We start from the raw sequence: 24,014 nt of genomic DNA, 5'->3' as shown, positions 1-24,014 counted from the left end.
TATTAGCTACACTTTGTAATGACTCGGTTTGGTATGTGGAGATGACTTGCCATTATTATCCTTGATAATTTTGTGTAGCCTGATGTTACTCTATTGTTGTACAGTGTACAAAGTATTTCTATGTCCAGACATTTTCTCTTTTGATTCCTATAACTATATTTGAAGTAGAAAACAGTAAATATCCTATAGGGATGGAACATTAAGTTTCAGTAAATTTAAACTTGGCTGCTAAATAACTGAATCAAAACTCATGTCAGATGAGGCCATGTATGGTCAAGGTTAGGAATCTGAGCCTTAAAATCCAAAAGGTCACATCAAATTTGAATTTTATACTTTTTTGTTTGTACCATTGTAGAATTGTCTAGTCACTTTGGGTCTTAATTTTGTTGAGTAAATCAAGTAGATTTTCCTATATGGTAATGCATTGAAATGACTCCATGAATTTTGACATCATAAAGGACTTAGAATATACATTAATTTATATGCATGTGTGTATAGATACACAATAAACAGTCATTAATTGTTATTGATTAGTGTCAATTCAGCTTTCAAATTCTAAACTACTGCTTTAGTGAGAGGTGTCTAGTATTAGCTTATGAAAAATACTAAATTCCTGAACTGCTGAGTTGAGGTAGTTGCTATGTTAACTCATGCATTCTAAGGAAATCAGGCTTGATTTAGTCTGTATTAAGATCCTTTCAGCCTCTTTGGAAATCAGTATGGAGATTCCTCAGGAAAATGGGAATTAATATACCACTAGACCCAGCAATTCCACTCTTAGGCATATATCCAAATGAGGCAAGTTCATACAACAAGGGCATCTGATCCACTATGTTCATAGCAGCATTATTTGTAATAGCCAGAACCTGGAAGCAACCTAGATGCCCCTCAACTGAAAAGTGGATAGAGAAAATGTGGTACATTTACACAATGGAGTATTACTCAGCAGAAAAAAAAAACAATGGAATCTTGAAATTCGCAGGGAAATGGATAGCACTGGAAGAAACCATCCTGAGTGAGGTAACCCAGTCGCAAAAAGACAAACATGGTATGTACTCACTCATATATGGATTTTAGACCTGGATCAGGATAGTGCCAGTCTGCACTTCCACTGATAGAGAGTCTGGGAAACAGGAAAGAACCTAAAAGATATGCATATATGCATAGTACCCAAGAGAAGAGGATGGAGACAAGATCCCCTGAATGGATGGGGAACACGGCAAGGGGTGGGGGGGAGTGGGACCTGGGAAGAAGAGAGGGGTGAAGAGGAAGAGAGTTGACCATGGGGGAACAGGAAGTTGAGGGGGTGGGGGTAGAATAGGGGGAAGAGGGAATCATAGGATCGAATACAGATCAGGCACCAGAGAGACCTCGAGTGATCTAAAAGGAAAACACCAATTGGTAAGCTAAGCAATAGTGGAGAGACCACCTCGAATGCCCATTCCTGATAATGAACTTGATGTCTATAACCATCCGGGAGCCTTCATCCTGTGACTGATGGAAGCAGAGGCAAACACACAATTAATCACTGAACTGAACCCAAGGAACCCAGTGACAGAGAGAGAGGAGTGATGAGCAAATTGGCAAAGAATGGGCTGGCAAAACCAGCAGAGACAGCTGATCTGAACAGGGGAGAGCTCTTGGACCCCAGACTGACAGTGGGGAGGCCAGCATGGGACTGATCTGGACCCCCCCAAATGTGAGTGTCAGTGAGAAGGCCTGGGCAACCTATGGGGCCCTGAGCTGTGGATCAGTGTCTATCCCTGGTATACAAACAGTCTTCATGTGCCTATAGCACAAAGAGGGATGCTCTCTCAGCCTGGACTCTTAGGGGAGTGCCTGGACCCTACCCAGAGTAAAAAGACAGACTCTAGATATCCCCTATGTGGAAGGATTTGGCAATAGGGTGGGAGGGTGGGGGGGGAAGGGGAGTGCGGGAGGAGAGGAGGGAGAGGGAACTGGGATTGACATGTAAAACAAGGTATTTAAAATTAAAATAAAAAATGATAAAAAAGATCCTTTCCATTCTCCTTCTGCTCTCTCTGCTTCACCTCATGGACTCACTCTTACCCATCACAGATAAGGTTTGTTCAGGGTGTTCCTATGCCAGTCCTACAGAGAAGTTGCCCTTAGAGATCCCTGTATGTATCAATTCTCTCTCTTATGCCAGTCAATCTAGGGACACAGAATGCATTATGACTAGTACTGGTGGAATAGAACTAGCCCAGCAACTGGGAGGCTGCAATAGGAAGATTTCCATGAGTTTGAGGACATTCACGGCTACATAGCAGACTTCATCTCATAAAAACAACAAAAGAAATTAAAATTCAGAGGAGAGAAAATAAGCCTTTAGGGGAACATAGGAATAAAAATATCATTTAAAAGATGGAAAAATGGCATAGTGTATGCCTGTAGAACAGTATGGTGCAGGCTGTAAATTATCAATGACTTCCTGGTAAACACGTGGGTGTGGGTATACAGATACCCAACCAACAACATGTTTTTCCAAACATTCATTTTATACTTGATGTCATCAAATGTTTGTTTCTTGTAGCTATACAAAATGGGAAGAAAATATCCAACTGCCCTAGTGAGCTTGTTGCTCTATCATTAACATGGAATTTACACATCCCCTTTTAGAGAACACAATATTGTTAAAATACTAAAAGGTGATTCAAAGTTATATTTTTCTAAGTATGACATTTAAATAAAATATTTGCAAATAACTCACTGGTTCTTCTAAGATAGCTAAAATACCTTTTAAGAAATACCCAATTATATAAATTGCAGTGATGGCTGAATTAAAGAATTTGCTCATTTTAAAGTGTTGGTTTACTCCAAAAATTTAACCAAAAATATCCATATTACTGTTATTAGTTATTGTATACTTGAAGTTCTTTCTCACTATTCATTTGTTTGTAAGTCTTGTATATACTAAAAATAACATTAATTATGGGCATGCACTTATGTTACTATCCTCATTAGAACTCATACAACATGTGCAAACTAGGCATAGTGTATCTGGACTCCACTTAAGCACAAAACCTGAAGTTCCTAGTGCTATGGGCCTAGAAGATGAAGAGATGCACAATGAAGTGAGAATCCAGTCATCTGCTCTATTCACCAGTGCACATGCAGCCTATGCTCATGCACGTGGATTGTGAATGTCTGTACTTTGCAATAAGTGTCTATGTTGAGAGCCCTGTTTCCTGAGAAGATAAATGATACTATTCAGAGTGACACTTGGTAAAGAATGGATTGCAATATTTGTTTCTATAAAAGCAAACAAATATATGCAATAGGCCACCAAGAAATATCATCTATGTTTGTAAAATTGTACTCAAAACGTGTAATTTCTTGGGATGATAATGCCCTTCCTATCATTATTCTACTTTTCTGTAGAATCTTATATGACTACTTATTGCCTTGAGATTAGAATGAAATGTTCAGAAGATGAAAAATCAACAAAATAACCAAGTATGACAGGTTATATCACCAAGTATGGCCTGCATATCAACCAGAGAGATGACTCTGTAGCAAAACCATATGTTCCCAATTCTAACACACTGAGATCCCTGAGACTCTTTTTTTTTACGAGACAGGGATTCTCTGTATTGTTTTGGAGGCTGTCGGTCCAGCCAGGCCTCAAACTCACAGAGATCTGCCTGCCTCTGCCTCCCCAGTGCTGGCATGTGCCACCACTGCCCAGCTTGATCCCTGAGACTCTTATGACAGATGAAAAAAGCCTGCTTCATCAGATTGACTTCTGACCTCCATAAGTATACCACAGTATACATAACCACTAATCCACACATACACTCATCCCTCACCTCCAATATAGTCACAAATAAATAAGTGTAAACATTTAAATGGAAGAAATAATGGATAACACCAAGTAAGCCACAAAGAAAATGCCATTAACTTTTAAGCTATATTTGGTAATTCTAGAGTCTTGATCAATTTAAATTAAATTTCATTTATTTAAGCAAGAACTCAACTTTCATCTACTTTTGAGTGTATGCATGTGTGCATGTTTATGTGTCTATGCACACGCTCATATGGAGTCCAGTGGTTGATGTGTGCCTTCCTCAAACTCTTGCCACCTTTACTTGGGATAAGACCACTCAATCTGCTAGTCTGGCTGACCTGAACACTCTGGGAATTGTTCCATATCCATTTCTCCATTTCTAGGATGAGAATATAACTCCTACCTTCATGCTTGCACTGCAAGTACTCTACCAGCTGGGCCACCTCTCAAAAATTTTATTTGTTAAGTCGTTGTATGACTGCCATTTTTGAAAATTATCATTTGACTTGAGAAGTAATCAGGTATGTCTGAAAATTCACTGATTTTGTGTATACATTTAGGTCCTTGCTGTGAATTAATCATGCTTCACAAGTCCTTTCATGCATGAATGATTCTAATGTCTTTAAAGAATGAGATTGTACAACGTATTTTTTAAAAGGACAAAAAATTAAGATTGACTCCATAAATTTAATCTAATGCTAATCAGATGTCTTGTTTATTCATCTTTGTGTAAATAGAACCATGCTGGCAATTAGTGTTGAACAACTTATGGAATCCAGAGGGACTGTGCATTTGAATGTGCATCTCAAGGATATCACAATGGTTTTGCTAACCTATACATAAATTTTAATATGTACTTTGCAGATTCTGATGTTATAAATTCTTCATACACATATTTCTTGATTGTTTGAATATTTCCTAAAACAGTGAAATTTGAACTTTGTGTAATATCTGCTTGTGCTATGCCTTTAAGGAATTTAAAATGTTTATTATCATTTTATTTATTATATCCATAAATATACTTATGAAGGTTCCATGCTTGACCCTTCATATGTATTTAATAGATATGTGCACACATTGGAAGAGGCTAAATTCCTGTAAACCTTTAATAGTATCCTATAAAAAGAATTTGTATATGTCAGTTGTCATTAATTTCATATATCAATGTACATGGACATAAACCAGTCTTGACCATTAAATTTGTAGTTGTCAAGGTACCATAAAAGTCTCACTCTCAGTTTTTAAAATGTACTGAAATTTTATTTTACTGTGTTTATTCACTTATAAAAAAGTGTATTAGACATATTTTGATGCCATATGAATAATACATAGTCAAGAATCAATGGCAGTTTACACTACCCTTTTGATTGTGGAGAAAAATCAAAACTTTTTTGGTTGAATGAGAAAAGGGTTTGGGATGAAAAATAGAGTACTGTCATCTTTTATTTAGATTGCAGAATATAGATTTCTGAGTTAACTGTGTAGGGATCACAATGTGATAGTATTTAGCAGAGTTGTTTTCTAGAAAGTACCAGTCATCTCACATCTGTCCCTGTATAAAGCTGATAATGGTTAACTCTTAAAGGTGCATCAAATTCTATCTATCTATCTATCTATCTATCTATCTATCTATCTATCTATCTAATATATATATATATGTTTTTATTTAAATTAGAAACATGAATGCTTCACATGTCAATCCCAGCTCCTTCTCCTACTAATTCTCCTTTGTTTCTCCACCAGCCCCCCCAACCATCCACCCAATCCTCACACCATTCCCCAGGGAAGGTGAGGCCTTCCTTGGGGGATCTCTAGAGTCTGTCATTTCATCTAGGGCAGAACCTAGGCCCTTCCCCATGTGTCCAAGCTGAGAGAGCATCCCTCCATGTGGTATGGGTTCCCAAAATTCATTCATACACCATGATAATCACTGAACCCGAGGCCCCAGAGATTTCTGAGACACCCTCACTGACACTACATTCAGGGAGTTTGGATCAGTCCCCTGCTGGCCTCTCAGCCATCAGTCTGGGGCCCAAGAGTTCCCCCTTGTTTAGTCAGCTGTTTTTGTGGGTTTCACCAGCACGGTCTTGACCCCTTTGCTCATCACTCCTCCATCTTTGTCACTGGGTTTCTTTGCAGGGCCTTGAACTTTAAGGGGGAAGCAATTTCAGTGCTGGTACATGAAAATAGTAGACAAGGGAACTGCTGTAAAGATATCACAGTTAAAAGTCCTTTCTTGGACCTGGAGAGAGGGCTCAATGGTGAAGAGCTCTTGCTGCTCTTGCAGAGGTCCTGGTTTTGGTTGATATCTGGTGTCTCACAACAATCTGTAACTCCTGTTTCAGGAGATAACAGTCCCTCTTTTGGCCTCATATTCATAAGCTAATTAACAAAGTCAGGTGGTTTGTGTAATGGATTCCCAGGCAAACAAAAGGGACTATGGGATCTGCACGCACCTGGTACATAAGCATATGGGTAAGCAAACACTTGACCCTAAGAAGTAGTTGGATTTGGATTTAAGGCATTCTTGGGAAATGTATTAATATAAAGCTGCCAGAGTTTCATGAGGAAGAGGAATGTTCTAGATGATCTCAGTCTTCCCTTCATCACTGGGGTGCTAATTTCTTGCCTTCCTGTGAGTTTAGGTAATATAAACGGAGACTCTGTGTAGTACAGGAAAAGAAAATAAATACCCTCTTTGTATAAGTTGTATTCATACTCTGAATGAATGAATGATCTTGATGAAAATAGTATTGTTCTCTTTCTGTCCCCTTTTAAAAGGTTAGAAATAAGGTTTAGTTAGATAGCCTCTCCTGTATTTTCTAAAACCTCTTTATCTTAACACATTTTTAGATATATTTATATCCTTAAATATATCTTTGTATATATTTAGGTAATTAATAGACCAGTTAAAACCATAAACTAATGTGGTAGTAAGTATGTTCAAGTCTAAATTGATTCCAATTTTTAAACACTTAAATTTGGGAATTTTGGCAAATACTGTCAGGTGACTGGAGCAAATGAAGTAATCAGGAATACTGCAAATAAGAACACTGGAAGAACCCCCAGCATTCAGTCATTAAATGGAGTGTTTAATGTCTCCAAGCATGATGTTGTGGTATATTTTATGCCAACATGCTGATTTTAACTGATTTATACAATGGAAGTTTTTGGTTTTACCATGCATAGTTTTACTTTTGGTGATATTTGAACCTATTAATGAAGGTAGTTATTTTTGAATAGTATTTTTTGTCTAGTTTCCTATACTCTCAGTCTGAGCATTGCCTCAGGATCATAAAATCCTAATAAAAACAGCATAGTGTATTTAGAATACAACTGCATTTTAAAATCAAATTTGGTATGAAGTTTGAAAGGTTGTGATTATATAAAATATCCAATTGTCTGTGACTTAATATTTTAAAAGTTCAATTTCAAAGTAAATTTAAGAAAATACTTCTTTAAATAATTAGAAATGAGTGCTAAAGCATAAATTTAAATATCTCTATTTTAAAAGCTTGACAAGTTTGAAAACCTTATAATCTTTCTTGCATTTAAGAAAACATTCTATAACAATCACAAGAGTTTGTAGATATGATGCTATAGTGAGTTTGATGGAGGAAGATATAACTCATTTTTAATTTGTGAATTATAATATATGTAAAGATATTTTGATGGAGGTTAAAAATGATAAAGTAAAAACTAAGACATTCATAGACTCCCTCAAACAAATGAATAAGCACTCTGTGTTTAACTGAGAATTTCATATTATGCAAAATATGTGTTTGATATTTCCCTTACTGTCAGAGGAGACATGCCATCTGGAATGTAAGCTGAAATGCAGAGATGGCTCCTACATAACACTAGAAAGTGAGAGACACTTTTTTTTTTTCTACGAGAATATAGGCATGCTGAAACACAGTTTTACCACATGCCTATTACTTACTAACTTGGAGTGCCTAAACCAAATTGAGCTTCCTCACCAACTTCCAAGAAGCTGGGAGGTCCTTGCCTCCTCATCTATGTGTCAGGTACTGATGTGGAGGCTAAGGGCAGGGTGGGATGGCACTGATATTAGTTCATAATGTTCTAGGCACTGAAGATAATCTCATTTCTTGATAAATTAAAATGCTCATAATTTCAATAAGTAAAACAAGTGGTTATGCAGTTCTTGTGGAAAAGTATAATGCCTACTTAGATTTATTCCATTTAGTGGAACTCTTGATCCCTTTCATAGCAGCTTGTCTCCAAAGAGAGTTTGAGTCAGGGGAGAATCTAATTCATTCACATTGCACCATGGTTTCAAGTGGAAATGAGAGTGAACCTACACACTTGAGAAGTTCCTGCTTGTTGGGGTCATTGGTAGATGTTCCAGTGGATAGAATGGGAGGGCTTACTTAGTACTCAAGAATAAGTGCCATTGGTGGGGCCAAGGCTCTGATGATGGCAGATGTAATGCTAGATGGTTTGGGGTTGCCCCTAGGTCTCTGGGGATTCAGTGGGCAGGAGGAGGAGGAGGGGAGTTAAGTACCCTGATCGACGGTCACCAGCTAGGGTTCAGGAAGGGAGCAGGAGAAGGCCCCGTACTTGCCTGTTCCCGTGGGAAAGAGATACCTTAATATAGGGAGCCATTATGGGCTTAATGAAAAACCTGCAACTAGGGAAATCACCAGGAATCCACAACAATGTCCCTAACTAAGTATCTAAGAAATAGTGGATATGCTACCTTAAATGACCTTCCTCTATAATGAGACTGATGACTACCTTCAACCAGTAGCAGATGGAAGCAGAAGCAGAAATCCACAGTTAAGCACTGAGCTGAACTCCTGGAATACAATTGTAGAGAGGGAGGAGTGATGAGCAAAGGGGTCAAGACCATGCTGGGAAAACCCACAGCAATAGCTGACTTGAGAAAGCAGGAGCTCATGAACCTCAGACTGACATCTGGGGAACAAGCATAAGATCAGCCAAGCCCTCTGAATGTGGGTGTCAGTTGGGGATGGGGGGCTTGGGCAGTCTATGCAGCCTCTGGCAGTGGAACCAGTATTGATCCCTAGGGCACAAATTGTCATTGGTAGCCCATTCCCTATGGAGGAATGCTTTCTCAGCCTAGTTTCATATGGAGGGCATAGGCCCTGCCTCAAATGATGTGACAAGCTTTGATGACTCCCAGTTGGAAGTCTCACCCTCCCTGAGGAGTGTATGCGGTGTGGGACAAGGGGATGGATGGGGGAATGGCAGGACAGGAGGGAGAGGGAATGGGGATTGGTATGTAAGAAAAGATTACTTTTAATTTAAATTAATTTAAGTAAAAAGAATAACTGCTATACTAAAGTAGCCCACGTCTCTCAGTTCAATTCTGTCTCTGAACATTCTCTGTTAGATATGTTAGTGTTTAATTTGGTCATTTGTCAACCTTTTTAAAATTCTTTTCTGATAAGTTTAGAAAATGAAGATTTTGATTTACTTAAAAACATTCTTTGTATGTGAAACAAAGAATTTAGGAAAACTCGAACAAAAGCTGAAGATGTACATTGACACACACATGATATGTAATTTCAAATCTCTGTGAAATCTTAAAGCACACCCTTTTATGTCCCAGACGTGTTGGATCTGTGACTTATGGGCTGTCCAATTTAGAGCTAGAGTGATGCTTTGTACCGAATGGGAGTTGTGGAAGTGGTCCCAGTGGTCTCTGGATGAAAGATCCAATCAAACAGTTGGGCCTTAATACTCTTCTAAGGGAAAACACAAACACGGTCATCAGCAATGCCTTTTACATTATCCCAGGGATGAACGTTACCCTGGGGCCTAACTGGCAGCATCGCCTTCACTTTCCTCCATTCCAAGGCTTTCTATAATTCCCCAACTCCCTGAATGTACTCTGCATGTGGAGGGAGGGCTGTACAAGTCTTTTCATGGTTCATATAGCAAAACACAAGAACAGACACATTAACTAGATACAGCAAAAGCACTGGTGACTTGGTGAGCTCTCCACCGTTGATCTTAAAAGCCATGTGAAAGAAAAAATATACAATCTTTATTTTTAATTTCAACCATATCAATTCAAATCTTCCAAGCAGAAAATTGCATCAAGTGAGATCCATCGGCAGTTAAAGATCAAAGTCAGAGAGCAAATGGAAATCACTGTAGCATTTCTCATTTCCCCATGGACATGACCACTCCAAATGTGCCCCATGATTTACTGTCCCCTGGTAGTAATCGACACTGGCTGTGAGGAAACTTATGGAAGATGAGTATGTGAGCGCCTTTTCACATTATTTTTGGCTCCACTCTAGTGTTTGTCTTTTAGTTGTCTCTCTGTCTTTCTTCGAGATAATTTTTTTATTTTTAAATTTAAATTAGAAACAAGGTTGCTTCACATATCAATTCCGGGTCCCTCTCCCTTTCCTTCCCCTCCTCCCACGCCCTCCCACTAACCCCTCCAATATCCCCTCATTTCCCCAGGGAGGGTGAGGCCCTCCATGGGGGTGTCCATAGTCTGTCATTTCATCCAGGGCAGGGCCAAGACCCTCCCCCAAGAGTCCAGGGTGAGAGTGCATCTCTCATTGTTGGATGGGAGTCCAAAGTCCATTTGTATACCCGGGATAAATACTGATCTACTACCCAAGGCTCAATAGATTACCTAGGCCTCCTCACTGATACCTACAGTAAGTGGGCCTTGATTAGTCCCATGCTGGATTCCCAGGCATCAGTCTGGGATTCAAGAGCTAACCCTTATCAGGTCAGCTGTTTCTGAGGGTTAAACCAGCCCAGTATTAACCCCTTTACTCATCAGTATTTTTGAATTGATGAATCTATCCTACCTAAACTCAAGCTCCTTGGAAAGAGATTAATAATAGTATCAACGAAATTGTAAGATTTAGTGTCAGACACATCAAGGTGGGGAGCAGTTAGATTTGTAATTTAATAAGTTTACATGGTGAAAATAAAGAGCCAACTACACATAGGAGAAACGACATTCTAGCTGTATTCTAAACGTCAGTTCGACTTTCCTGGGATTTATGTATCTTAGTAGTTAATATTTTCCTTAACAATTAGGAACAATTATTATCTAAAATAATTGCTTCATAGATAAATATTTAAAATCTTAAAAAATTTGGTATTAATATTTCTAAACATGTTCATTTTGTGTATTATATGGAATTCTTAATTGCTATGCATTTTATAAGGTGTGGTGTGTGTATGTATGTGTGTAAGTGTGTGTGTGTGTGTGTAAGAGAGAGAGAGAGAGAGAGAGAGAGAGAGAGAGTGAGAGAGAGAGAGAGAGAAAGAGAGAGAGAGAGAACCTTGTTTGAGATAGCTTTAAACGTTGGTGCTCAATATTACCTTAGGCTTGCTGTGTAGCAATCCTCCTGCCTTGACTTTCCAATCTCCATAGGCACTTCTAATGTTTAAAATAATTCAAACAAATCAACTTTTATTTAAATTTTATGACTTAAAATTTCCATTACAGCTTCATTTTAATATGCCTGATGATGAAATACAATAAATCAGTCATTTCTGGTATCTTAAACTTCATAGAAAAACTGCTTAAGAGTTACCTATATTTGATAATCCTGAAGCTTTAGATATCTGGATGTTGGGAAGATTTTTAACAAACCTGAACTTATCAATATGTCATCACTGAAGTCATTCCATCATTTTGTTTTCTGGTGCTACACATTGAGACCCATGAGGGAAAAAATAAGGGTCCAGACGCATAGTGTATTGCCCACTACACTGTCCAAGCATTCCACTCCTATTAAAATAGGTAGTCTTTCCTGAAAATACTTAGACTCACTAAGCAAAATTAAGGTCTCTGGGACTGCAAGTGCAGAACATGCAGACATACAGAAGTGAAGGGCAGTCACGCACCATTTAACATCAACACATCTGAGAAATGCATTCTCCTGTGATGTGGTTGCTGCATGAACATCATGGAGTATGCTTATGTAACCCAAGGCAGCAACTGCATGGGCTTCCCTATGCCATTGAATATATTAGGCTTCAGAATGACACCTCTGGGTGTAAAACAGCATTTTGTATTCTTAGATGTATATTTTCATGGCACAATGTAATGTGCGTGTGTGTGTGTGTGTGTGTGTGTGTGTGTGTGTTCATATACACATGAATTCATGGAAGTCACATTAAGGTAAGAAAATAATAAGATCGTACTAGGTCTAAAAACATCAAGTTCCGCATTTTCAACAATAAACTTCTAATGATTCAGACACTGAAGGATAAGAATTTTCTTCGGAATATTGTAATACTGGTATTATGATATTATATTATATGATATCATCATTCTTATATTATTTCTGTGCTGTAGGTGAGGAAACAGAATTTAATAACATATGCAAGAATAAATTCATAAGAGTTGAAGATCAGAGATTTTGCCATAAGTTACTTTTAAAATAGTCACTTGTTCAATTTATTTCACAATAGCACCCTTTAATTTTTATCACATTTATTTATTTATTTACATGTGTCGGGGAGTATGTGAATGCCATGGTGCATATGTGGAGTCAGAGCACAACTTCAGAAATGACCTCTCTCAGTATTCCATGTGGGATCTAGGCAAACGCCTGTACCCTAGAAACATCTCTGGCACAAGGTTGTCTAGTGATTTTATTTCATAGAAAAATTCAAATCATTATAAGAAATAGATAGTTTAATATCGTACAAAATGCTACTGAAATTATCTAATGTTTGAGTAAAAGTTTCTAGATAATTTAAAGCATAAAACCTCTAAGATTCCAGGATGTACAAAAGTAAATAGGATGAAATGATTATATTTAAGAAAGAGGATCTTAATAAAATTGAGTTCCAAAATAAGCAACTACTTGCAGAAAAAAATAACAAAAAAGTTCAGTGTAGAACTTTCTTCAAATAAACAACTTTCCATCTCCCAAAATCCACCAGTGAACAGGAAGGACAAAGAGCAACAAGATACTAGATTGGCTATAATCAGAGACCAGAGAATGGAATGTCAAACCACAAAGAATGCAATTTAATCTGGAGCCCTCAGGAAAAAATATTACACTAGAAAAGATGAGCTAAAACCCAGATGAGAAGCGTGATGCAACCATGAGCCTGCGCGCGCGCGCACACACACACACACACACACACACACACACACACACACACACACACACACACACACAGACAGGTATATTACTGTATAACAAAGCAAAACATCATAACACAGCAATCAAAATTATAACTGCTAATACTACCTGATTGTACAGTCACAATTTTTTCCTTTTTGATTTAGAAATAATTATTTCTGATGTGTTTGCAATGCACTGAAATTTACCTTTATCAAAATAATAAACAGGCAAGGTAAACGATGGGAAAACAAGATTTTTTTCTAAACATTTAGGAACCTTGTATAAGATGTGACCATTTGCATGCAAATTGCATATTAGAGACCCTCAATGAGCTAATTAATTAACAAGTTCTCATTTGTTAAGCTAAAGTCAGGTGATCTGTGTAATGGAAGACTCAGGTAAACTGAAGGGGGGAGGTTGCATGTGTATATTTTCCTTAAATCAGACAGATTTTAACCAGTAGATTTTTTGTGATATCTTGTTGTGAAGGTCTGATTGTTTGCTTCCTAAGATGATAAACGGTTATTCTAGTCTTATATTTTAACAGTTGAAAATCATACCTACCTGCCTCTGTTTCAAATTTAATTATTTTCAAATTCTTGTCTCTAAATAGCCTGTTTAAAAAGATACTGCTAAGTAATCTAAATTTAAATCAATTTCACAAAATTAATATCAGAATGCTAAAAGTTTAGCCAGAAGTTCACTAATAATTTCCAGGCATGGGTAAGTCTTATTGCCTGCCTTTGAAATTATCTAAAAAAATCTTGAATTTGACATCTTTGAGAATTTACATCTCTTGGCTTGGGAATTCACCCCCTGGATGCCGGGAACCAGAACAGGAACCTGACTCGGTAAATAATAGGTTGCTCTCAGTTAGCTTCTCCTTAGCTCACATTTATCTCTTTGGCATGAAGACGGGCAGCTCAGCGTTGATAGTGAAAACAAACACAATTAGCACAAATGCAGCATATGTTCCCACTGCTGTAGGGAGATGACGGATGAGCTGCAAGCAATGCCAACACCTGCTCCTAAGAGGATGTGAGACACACAACCCCAGTGGAGTGAGGGACTTTCAGTCACAAAGTCTGCATCCCACCAATTACAATGCTTTATGTGGCTCTGGAAGCATTCTCACCTTTATTAATCTCTTCTCTGATTGTCTCTACATTGTCTTATTCATTCATAACTTCACAACTGGCATTGAGCTGTGCTTAGCCAAATGTAGTGGCTATGTGGAGTAGCCATATGGGATATATTAATGACTCTAATTTCAATGTGACTGGCTATGTGTTTCCATATCAGAATAATCCCTTCTGAAATACTGCTTTTAAATTATTGGTCTGGATATTTATTGAAATTATTGGGCACCTCCAGTAGTTGATTCTTCACTTGAAGGTTCCAAAGCATCTTTTGATAACCTGAGAAAAACTTGAAAGGGAGGAGGATATGAGTACTCCTAAATTTTCAAGAACATGTGTCTTTTTTTTTCATTGTAGATATAAAGGAGAAAGCAGGCAAAGGTAAGAGTCCAGGCTGAGCATGGCCCAACTGACTAAACCAGACCCTGAAAGGAGAGAGGAGGAAGAGAGAGCAAGAGAGGAACCGTTGTGGAAGGGAGTCTGGCTGGACCAAGACTCCAAGAGCCAAAATGGTGGAGTCCTGTAGGAATCAGGCAGGAGGAAGGGGAGGGGAGTGTAGTCCCTAGGAGAGAGAGGGGGCTGGGTGAGAAGTGCTGGGAGGAGCCTCTGGTACCAAGTGAAGCTGGGAAAGTGACCAGCACTGGTTTTGATATATTAAATGAGCACCTCAGCCATTTGTCCATGGTTTCTGAGACCTAACCCTTACAAGGGAGCGCTCCTGAGCATGTGTGGCAGTGTGCTCAACATAAAATGAACAAAATGTTCAAAGTGAAGCCAGCTGTTATATAAAATGACAAACCTTAAGCAACAATACTAGATATCCTCTTCTACCTTGCACTTAAGGAATACATGTCAACACATCAGAAGTTTCAACAACATTTACTTATCTTTGTTATATTGCCAACAGTTCAATATCTAATTGTGTATTATTGCTCCTATCCCTGTGTTTATCACATTTTATTCCTTGGTTGCCTCTCTTTGATTTTATGCATAATTGATAAATCTCTTTGATAACACAAATTTAATTTGTTCCCAAAGGCCACCCTTCCCTGGAAGAGCCTCCATGTTGAGTGTGTTTTCCCATTTTAAAACTTTCAATGAATCTTTAGGCATCTATGTATCAGTCCTATCACTGTGACATTTCTCAGTCTTCCACTCTTGTGAAGCACACCACAAGTCCAGGTCTTACCCCTATTTTATAAACATGACTCATTGGAGAGTTCTCAAGTACTCAACTTCACAGTTCTTATGTCTCGCTAATAAAGGGGATGCCAAAAATTTAGAACTTCAATTATTTCTCCAGGAAATCTAGCCACTAGTATTTTTAAATGTTTATGATTTTCTTATTATTTACCTTAATGGTCAGATAATAGGCTCGGAATGTAAGGAGAATATCTGTTGTGTCTTCCAAAGGGGGATTTAGAGAGATAGCATGGGATGGGTAGGTTATATGGTAAACAAAGCCGTTTTTAAGTGTCATCTTGCTGAGTGACAGCTGTTGACTATGGGAGGTTTGTGAAATGCTCCATACCAGTTGTCCCATGCATGAAGTCACAAAAAACTTTTGGATCATCATTTCTGCCATGATAAAAGATGAATTAGAATATTTGAATTACTTGTGGAATTTGACTTGTGGTAATTGCCTTATGTATTGAAGTTACTGATATTAGTTAGCTATTATTAATTATCATCATTTCTATAACCTAAGCAGCTCACCTTGTTCTCGACTTAGCTAAGCTCTCAACTAATGTTGTGTTGTGTTGTGTTGGTGAATGAAAAAATGAATTAATGATTCCTGTAACTGCCACAACTGATATAGTTACCTTTTTATAATATTTACCCCCTTTGGTTACCTCATTATTGGAACTTTATTTCTTTGGAAATTATCTTCATCTATCCAAGAGGATTTCATTCAGATTCTGCCATATATGTTAGTAGGACACTACCAGCTCTGTGGAGAAAGGAAATATGATAATGTTAAAATTTTTTTCTTCACATAGCATCCAAAATAACTCTTTAACAGTAGAAACTGGCATATGTTCCTTTGTTCTTTAAAAAGTTTTCAGTAGCATTTTGCTCCCAAAAGAAAATTCACAGTCATTAAATTCTGGCCAAATTATCCTGGCTCTGTCTATGGTCCATATGCACCATGTATCTTGCCTGGAAGTTCACAAAATCACAGAAACCTTGGTCTTTAGAGAGATCTTTAGGAATATGCTGCCTCTCTCTTCAATGCCTTTTTGTGGTGTCTGGCTTGACTCACATCTTGCATCACTGAATTGTACCTTCCTCAGCCATCTTCCTTAATCCATCCTTCCTCCCACCCAATCACATTTCTGCTCTACTTTCTTCTTATCACCATTAAAGAGTGCCAATATACGTGCTGACTTGCTTATGGTGTCCTCTCTTTCCCATTACAGTGCAAGTTTCATGATGACAGGGACTTTGTCTGACTCATAATTTTGGCCCAAATCTTATTATTTATTAACTACGTGTGATATTAGGTGCAGGAGCCACTTCACAAAGAACCTTGAATGCTTGGTTGTAGAAATTGGATTGTACCACAATTCAGCAGAAACAGTCAAGGGATTAGAAGATTGCCTTATACATGTTAAGAGGCTTTTATGGAACAAGAAATGTTTGTGTTTGTCCTAGAAGAACCAGTGGAATTGGACAAAGAGAGAGATGCATTCTACCCAGACATCCTGGAATGACTGTTATCCAGATATTCCACAGGTTAAGAGATGATTTGAAATGCTAGTGCTGTTGGGATATTAACTGCTGACAATTTTCTGTACAATAATGGTGGTGGGAATACTATCATGGTTGGAAGGAAATGAGTGATGTTATTTCTTAGTAATAAGATATGAATTATCACCTAGAAAGTAGGTGCTTTTGAAGTTCTACTATTGGAGATAAGTGAGTAATGATCAGGAGATAAATATCTTCTGATGTAAAGAACCCTTCTAATCATGTAGATTACCATGGGAAATACTTCATTTTCATTTGCTCCTCTAATGAGAGCAGCAGAAGACCTCTCAAAGCCATTCATCCCAACTCTCAGTGTACATGAAACTAGTTCCAATGATGTAGTGACATTTCTGAGGTCACAGATTAGAGTTCACCCTGAAGACATCGTAACATATGTCCCGAGAACAGCATCCTTAAACTGTGACCTCATCTCCATTTAAATTTGTCAGGTGTCAATGTATATTTTAAATTATTCTCCTTGGCTATTGAATTCTTAATGAAAGTAAATTTGTTCTCGGGATGAATTCAGAGTCACCAAATATTAGATATCTTTCCCAGTAAGCCTAATGGAGATCTTATTTATGAAGGAGGTTAAAGGGTGTTAGCAATGATTTGGAGACATACTCCAAACCATTTTGGTCTCTTAAAAGTCTCTGTGAGATAATGTACAGTTTTTCTGATAACAAATATTGGCTTTGGAAGGTTGTCGAGAACCACCCACATTGTGCAAACAAATACTGTAAAAGGGGCATCAGTGTTTATTTTTGTAATTTTAAGCATTTTATCAAAAGACCTGTGGAATATAAAAATAATAAAAGAACCAATGTAGGACTTTCTTCCTTTTCATTTTGAGGAGGAAAATAAGGCCACACAAAACTATGATTCAAAAGCTAAGTGACTTAGTGATAATGTTTCATGGGATTTTTAACTTTCTCTGTTTGTTCTCTAAGGAATTTGGTCCAGTATAAATGTGCATTGTCGACAGTGTTTGTGCTATTGCTCAGCTAAAACTCCCACTCAAAAAGACAGAGTCAGAGAGGTGCCAAAAGATATTCTAAGCTGAAAACCAGTCAGAGAGCTGAAAACACTCTTTTACTAATATTTGAATTGAATGTATATTTTTTGAAACTAACTTTTTGGTGTATTTTACTGTGTTGTATCAATTTATATTTTTATTCTTCACTTTGGTGTTTTCCTCTCTAGATGTATACACTAACAGTTTCTACTTCTCTTCTGTATTCCTGAGTTTCTTTCCTATATTAATACAGCAGCTGTAGATAAAATCAACATTTTATGGTTATGGTTCTTTTGAAAACACTTTACAACTTAATTTTTTTGGTTGGGTATATTGTTATATTATTAATCTCTGCAGAATAGGAGGAATTAAAGATTCAAAAGAGGACATAGCAATGTAGACACTATTTCTGGGCTCTAAGGAGCATCCTGTTGTCCTTATCTTGTTATTGTACCCAGGCAATGCATCCTTGATAACTAACACACTTACCCTTCCTCTCATAGAGATGGATTGGTCAGCTGAAGGACAATGATTTTTTTCAGTGTAATTTTCCCCACTAACCACCTGTATTTTTCCATAGTTAGATATAATTTATGCTACTAAATCAGGTTGCCCTCCAGCCATAGTGGTTGAACTCTGAATTTCAAACAGATAATGTGTTTGAAACTGACATAGGACATTATTTCCCAGCATAAAAAGGCTGGTGGTTTTAAGTACAAAAAGAATCCCCACCAAAAAAAATGGTGAACAGAACTCTCTTCTTTATTTGCTAGCCGTTGGCAAAACCACAGGATGTTGCCATTTGCCTTTCTATGATGTCCTGTCATAGGTGTCACCAGAGACATTTTCTGACCCATCTCTGATATGCTGTAACCAGCAGCCCACAGATGGAGGCATGTCAACACCACTTCTGAGCACCCAGTGTTTGCAGAACTCAATGATTTCTTTCCCTATTCCTTCGTGGTTTCCTCCTCCACCTGTGTGAAAGTCACAGAATCCAAAGGAAGAAACCAGTCCTGCATGAACCGGCTTGTCCCCCAGGACCTCAAAACATGCCTGCCTTGATTCTGCCCTTCAATCCAGGGTGAAGAGCAGTATATAAAAAAAGGAAAAAGAAAACATCCCCAGTAGACCAAATCTAGTCTTCGCTGGCAGCTTTCTACGTGCAATCTAAGTTTTGAAGGAAACATTGTATTGTGTTACCTTATCTTCCCTCTTTTTTAGTCTCTTTAGATTTATATAAATAATCTCAAGTGGTAATGTGAAATACATCTGTATACATGAGCACATGTGGTACATGCACAAATACATAGAGAAATGTACAAATGCATATACCTGCACATATAGGTACAAGCATACATATAATAGACTCTCAAAATACACAAGCACACCTTCATTTTTGACAGAATTGGAAAGCAGATTTGTAGTCTAATCTAACTTTGAAGGAAGAATAATACTTTTTATTTTTATTCTACTAACTTGAAGGTTTGCTGATAACTCTGACTGCTGTATGCTATGTTGTATAATGTGTATGGCAGAAGATTTAGAAACCAGAAATTAAATGCATAAGAAAATGTAGAGAGTGCAATCAATTTTGATAGGTGGATTTTTAATTTCCAGAATGGGTAAGCTGTGTAACAGGGAGTCAAGTAGCAATGTCTCTACATAAAGGCATAAAATTGAGACGCAGTGTCTGGTGTCTTCCACCAAGTAACAATAATCAGGAAACAAAGGGCCTTTAGCATATTTACACCACATAATTCATGAATATGAGAACAAATAATGTGTTTTTATATGCTCTCCTAGGCAGTCAGATCAATGCTGGAGTATCAGTAGCATTATTAGACTTGAGAATAACTAAGATGAGGGCTGGAGGGATAAGTTAGCCAGTAAAGGCTAGGCTCACCACCAGAAATATAAGAGAATAACTAAGATGAATAATTCTTTTTGTAAACGAGTTCTAATAGTTCTTAATAATAAAAGCCCAGAGTCAAGATACAGGGACAAAAGCTAAAAGATCAGAGAGATGAAGGAGCCAGTCATTATCACACCTTAGCTCCTAAACTTCCTAGCTGAAAAGAGAGTGAGTTCCTGTTTCCTCCTGCCTATAATCCTTTTTTCAGTCATCTCACTTCATGACTGTCTGTTAGCCAGTGGCAACTCTGCCCTCTGATCTTCAGATATGCTTTATTTGTACAAACAAGATATCCCCAAATTTTTTTCTTAATGTGAAAGAGCTCACACTTTGAGTTGAGGAAGAGCATAAGAACAAACAAAAAAATTCAGCCATGGAGCTGAAAGTCTGAAAGTGTTCAACCAGATACCTTTGAATTTCTCGGGAATATCATAGGATGCTTTCCAGACAGAATTTTGATGAAAACTTTTACAAAGTATTTGTGTTAAGAGGGGAGGATCTAATCTAAGGCAACATACTACAGAATGTCTTGCTTCCTCTGTAGCACCAACGTGAGAGGAGCCTCTTGAGTCAGTCCTTTTTTCCCTCAATGCAATACAGAGCAGACATGTCTACTTTGCAAGTAAGTATTGCTAAGTTCAAATGCTTTTCTGGGAACAGCATCTTCTACTCAGTATTTACTTCTTTTTTGTTCTATCTAGCCAGCATCCCCATAAGCACACAGACTAGCCTGTCTGATAATCCTTATCTTGTACAGTAATATAAAAGATTTGAAAAGTTCTGTACATGTCTTCTATCTTCATAGTCATGGTTTCAGGTGATTTCCAAGATGATTTCTTCTTTTTTTTTACTATATATGATATCTACTTATTTATTTTTAAATATTTTTTTATTTTTTATTTTTAAATTTAAATTTAGATTAGAACTAAGGTTGCTTTACATGTAAATTGCAGGTCCCTCTCCCTTTCCCTCCCCTCTTCCCATGCTCTCCCACCAACCCCCACAATACCCCCTTATTTCCCCAGGGAGGGTGAGGCCCTCCATGGGGGTGTCCATAGTCTGTCATTTCATCCAGGGCAGGGCTTAGACCCTCCTCCCAGAGTCCAGTGTGCGACTGCATCTCTCATTGTTGGATGGGCAACCAAAGTCCATTTGTACGCCCGGGATAAATACTGATCTACTACCCAAGGCCCAATAGATTACCTAGGCTTCCTCACTAACACCCATGTTCAGGGGGTCTTGATCAGTCCCATGCTGGATTCTCAGCCATCAGTCAGGGATTCAAGAGCTAACCCTTGTCAGGTCAGCTGTTTCTGGGGTTAAACTAGCCCAGTCATAACTCCTTTGCTCATCAGTCCTTCTTCTCTGTTACTGGATTCCTTGAGTTCAGCTCAGTGTTTAGCTGTGGGACTCTGCCTCTGTTTCCATCAGCCATTGAATGAAGGTTCTATTGCCCAGACTCTCTGGCCTTAGGATTGTAGGCTGGCACTCCCTTGATCTGTGTCTAAAATCCCTATATGAGAGAGTACATGCCATGTTTGTCTTTTTGTGACTTGGTTACCTCACTCGGGATGGTTTCTTCTAGTGCCATCCATTTGCCTGAAAATTTCAGGATTCCATTGTTTTGGATAGAAAAAATGTGGTACATTTACACAATGGAGTTCCAAGGTGATTTCACTTATCCAGTTGCTGACAGAGGGGCATTCTGAAGATCTTGTCTTATCATCTACCAGAAAGCTTTATTACTGAGATCAGCTTTTAGTTACATTGAAGATGGACATGGAAAATTCTTCTGTGAGTCCTGGTGGATGTGGGGGCTCGCCTGTGTTTCTGTTTTCTGCACCTAGTTTAACAAATGCATTGATATAGAGCTTTATACAGAGATCAGGAAAGAGTTATGGAATCTAATCATGAAGAATTAACTGCTTTATATGTATGGATTATTAATTTAAGCATATTCAAAAATTTTAGTAAACTTAATTTAAAGCTACCCAACCTCTACATGGTCCCGTTTGCTACTGATTCTTATCAGTGGCACACTAATGAGACAAAATCTAGGAGCTGCTACAAAATAAAGCAAAACAGCCATCACTTCCTTCTGCTGTTGGATGAGTTCTCCTTGACCTTTTTCTGAGTCTCTTGCCATGTCCTGTGCCAGGACTTATTCATGGTTATCTTCATGGAAATGACAGTTTGCTTACATAGAACCTGTTGTCTTAGGGATAGTATTGCAGAAAAACATGGATAATTTCAGTTTTGAGGAACATATCAGATCTATTTCTTGTTTTTGTGGTTTACCTGATTCCTATGAATTGGTGGGAGTGATATTCACTGGCAATTTAAACAATACTGCTTCTCTCAAAGTGATTGCCAACTCTTTATTGGAACTGTTAGAATCTGGGCAGAGCTCACAATGGAAACGGGAAGATACAGTTCATAAGAAGCCTTGACAATTGCAATTAAAGCCTTTTATACTACAACTAAAAACTCTTCCTATATTATTTAGAAAGTAACCAAATTATATGACTTCTACCAGTATCATTATGTTCCTATATGTCAGTTTTAAACTAGGTCAATTTGTGAAAAAATACTGAGTACAGATTTTATCTTTCTAATTTTATTAGAATATACTCATTCTGTTATGACCTTTCTTAAATAATATGAAGGCGTGTTTGCCTTCCTGATTGTTCCACTTTAGGTGGTGTACAACCAATACTCATTGCACAGAAACTGCAGTTTGAATTTTGATATTTTGTCAGGTTAACTATCTCCTCCCATGATGTTGAGCTGTTACATCTTGCTGCACCTCTCTCCCATTCAGCTGCCTGATTATATTAAAAATAACCACCACAGTATTGTACATTGTGGTTTAGTTATGATACTCAATGGCATAGGGTTCTTAAATGTGTTTTCAGTGTATTGTTCTTTTAACTTACTGTGGTTTTTATTACTCTGTAACCCACTTGTAGGTTAAGAAGCATTTGTAGCAATTAAAAAATATTACTTTCATCGTGTACTATTGTAAATTTTCTACATACATAAATATAATTCAGACCTCACTTAATATCTAAGTATTCATGTAAAGCATACTATACTAAGTCACAAAGTGATATTGTTTTGTTAGGTTAAAATATTATGGAAATACTATTTTTGACCAAAGATCTTCTTCACTTTATAGCCCCAAACAAATTAGAAAAAGCTGTGCCCCGGTGTCCTAAGCATCTCCCATGCAGTTCCATTCTCCGAAGTTTCTACCTCCATCCAGAACTTTCCATTGCAGAAACATGAAACTTATGACCATGAGCTTTGGGAACACTTATCTAAACCATAATTACTGTCAAAGTGATCTTTTAATGACATTTACTAATGTTTTCATACCACAAAATACACATGTATAATTAAATTTTCATTATATAAGACTAAATATATACATACCTTCCTTTTAAAACTAGATGACCTACTTACAGCCACAGTTATTGACAATTAGCCTATTAAGCTGAACTTTTTATTTTTACAAGAGGAAAAACATTTTAAATACATCCACAAAAATGCCAAACGTAAGTGTGTGAATGTCTAAATTCTTGATATATGACTGATTGCTTGATTAAGTAATCTTCATGAAGCTTTGCACATTTTAAAAGTCACAGGTCTTGTCAGGTGAGTGTCCTTTACCCAGCATCTCCTTTTCATTTTGGGGTGCAGCTTTCTCCACAGATAGCTCTCCTTCCCATTTGCTTGTCAGAAAGCTATAGCCCTGAATGATATTCAAAAGACTGTCTAAGTTTTTTCAAAGGTAAGTTTTAAGTAAATGTATTTCCTTTGGCTTGAATTTGCTTGTCAGAACACTAGTTCAATGGAAGAAAGAAGAGAAGACAGCCAGTGTGGCTTCATACACAAACACTGACAACAGTTACCATAGCCACACAAATTTTGTGTTTTGCCTATGCGAGGATCTAACTTCACAGAAAAAAAATGCATTTGACTTTAGTTATAGCTTGTTATATTCATGAGAAAAATGCATGATAGGTAAAGTACATTCAGCAAAAAAGAAAAATAAAACTAGGAATACCTTTATAATTTTAATATAACCACCTCTGAACTGTGTTGTAGACATACTAAGTATGATTCATCATCTCTCTGAAAGTCTCACATAAGAGCTGGAAGGCACTAAGTTAATGCTGATAAAGTGTGAACAAAAAATGCATCATTAATATTTTCATGAAAATCTCTTGAATTTAAATTTTTATCAGCCTCAAGAGTAAGGCTTTGTAGAAGA

The 24,014-nt window shown here is 37.5% G+C and overlaps 1 long non-coding RNA gene across 2 annotated transcripts in view; it reads left to right on the top strand.

The window, feature by feature from the left end:
• The window catches only part of LOC110340560, a 261,177-nt gene that overhangs the window by 114,017 nt on the left and 123,146 nt on the right, over positions 1-24,014 (top strand). The window lies entirely within an intron of this gene.

Source organism: Mesocricetus auratus, unplaced genomic scaffold (genome assembly GCF_017639785.1).
Source record: "Mesocricetus auratus isolate SY011 unplaced genomic scaffold, BCM_Maur_2.0 Super-Scaffold_100008, whole genome shotgun sequence".
In the NCBI taxonomy this organism is placed as follows: domain Eukaryota; kingdom Metazoa; phylum Chordata; class Mammalia; order Rodentia; family Cricetidae; genus Mesocricetus; species Mesocricetus auratus.
This window is presented reverse-complemented; position numbering and strand designations above follow the sequence as displayed.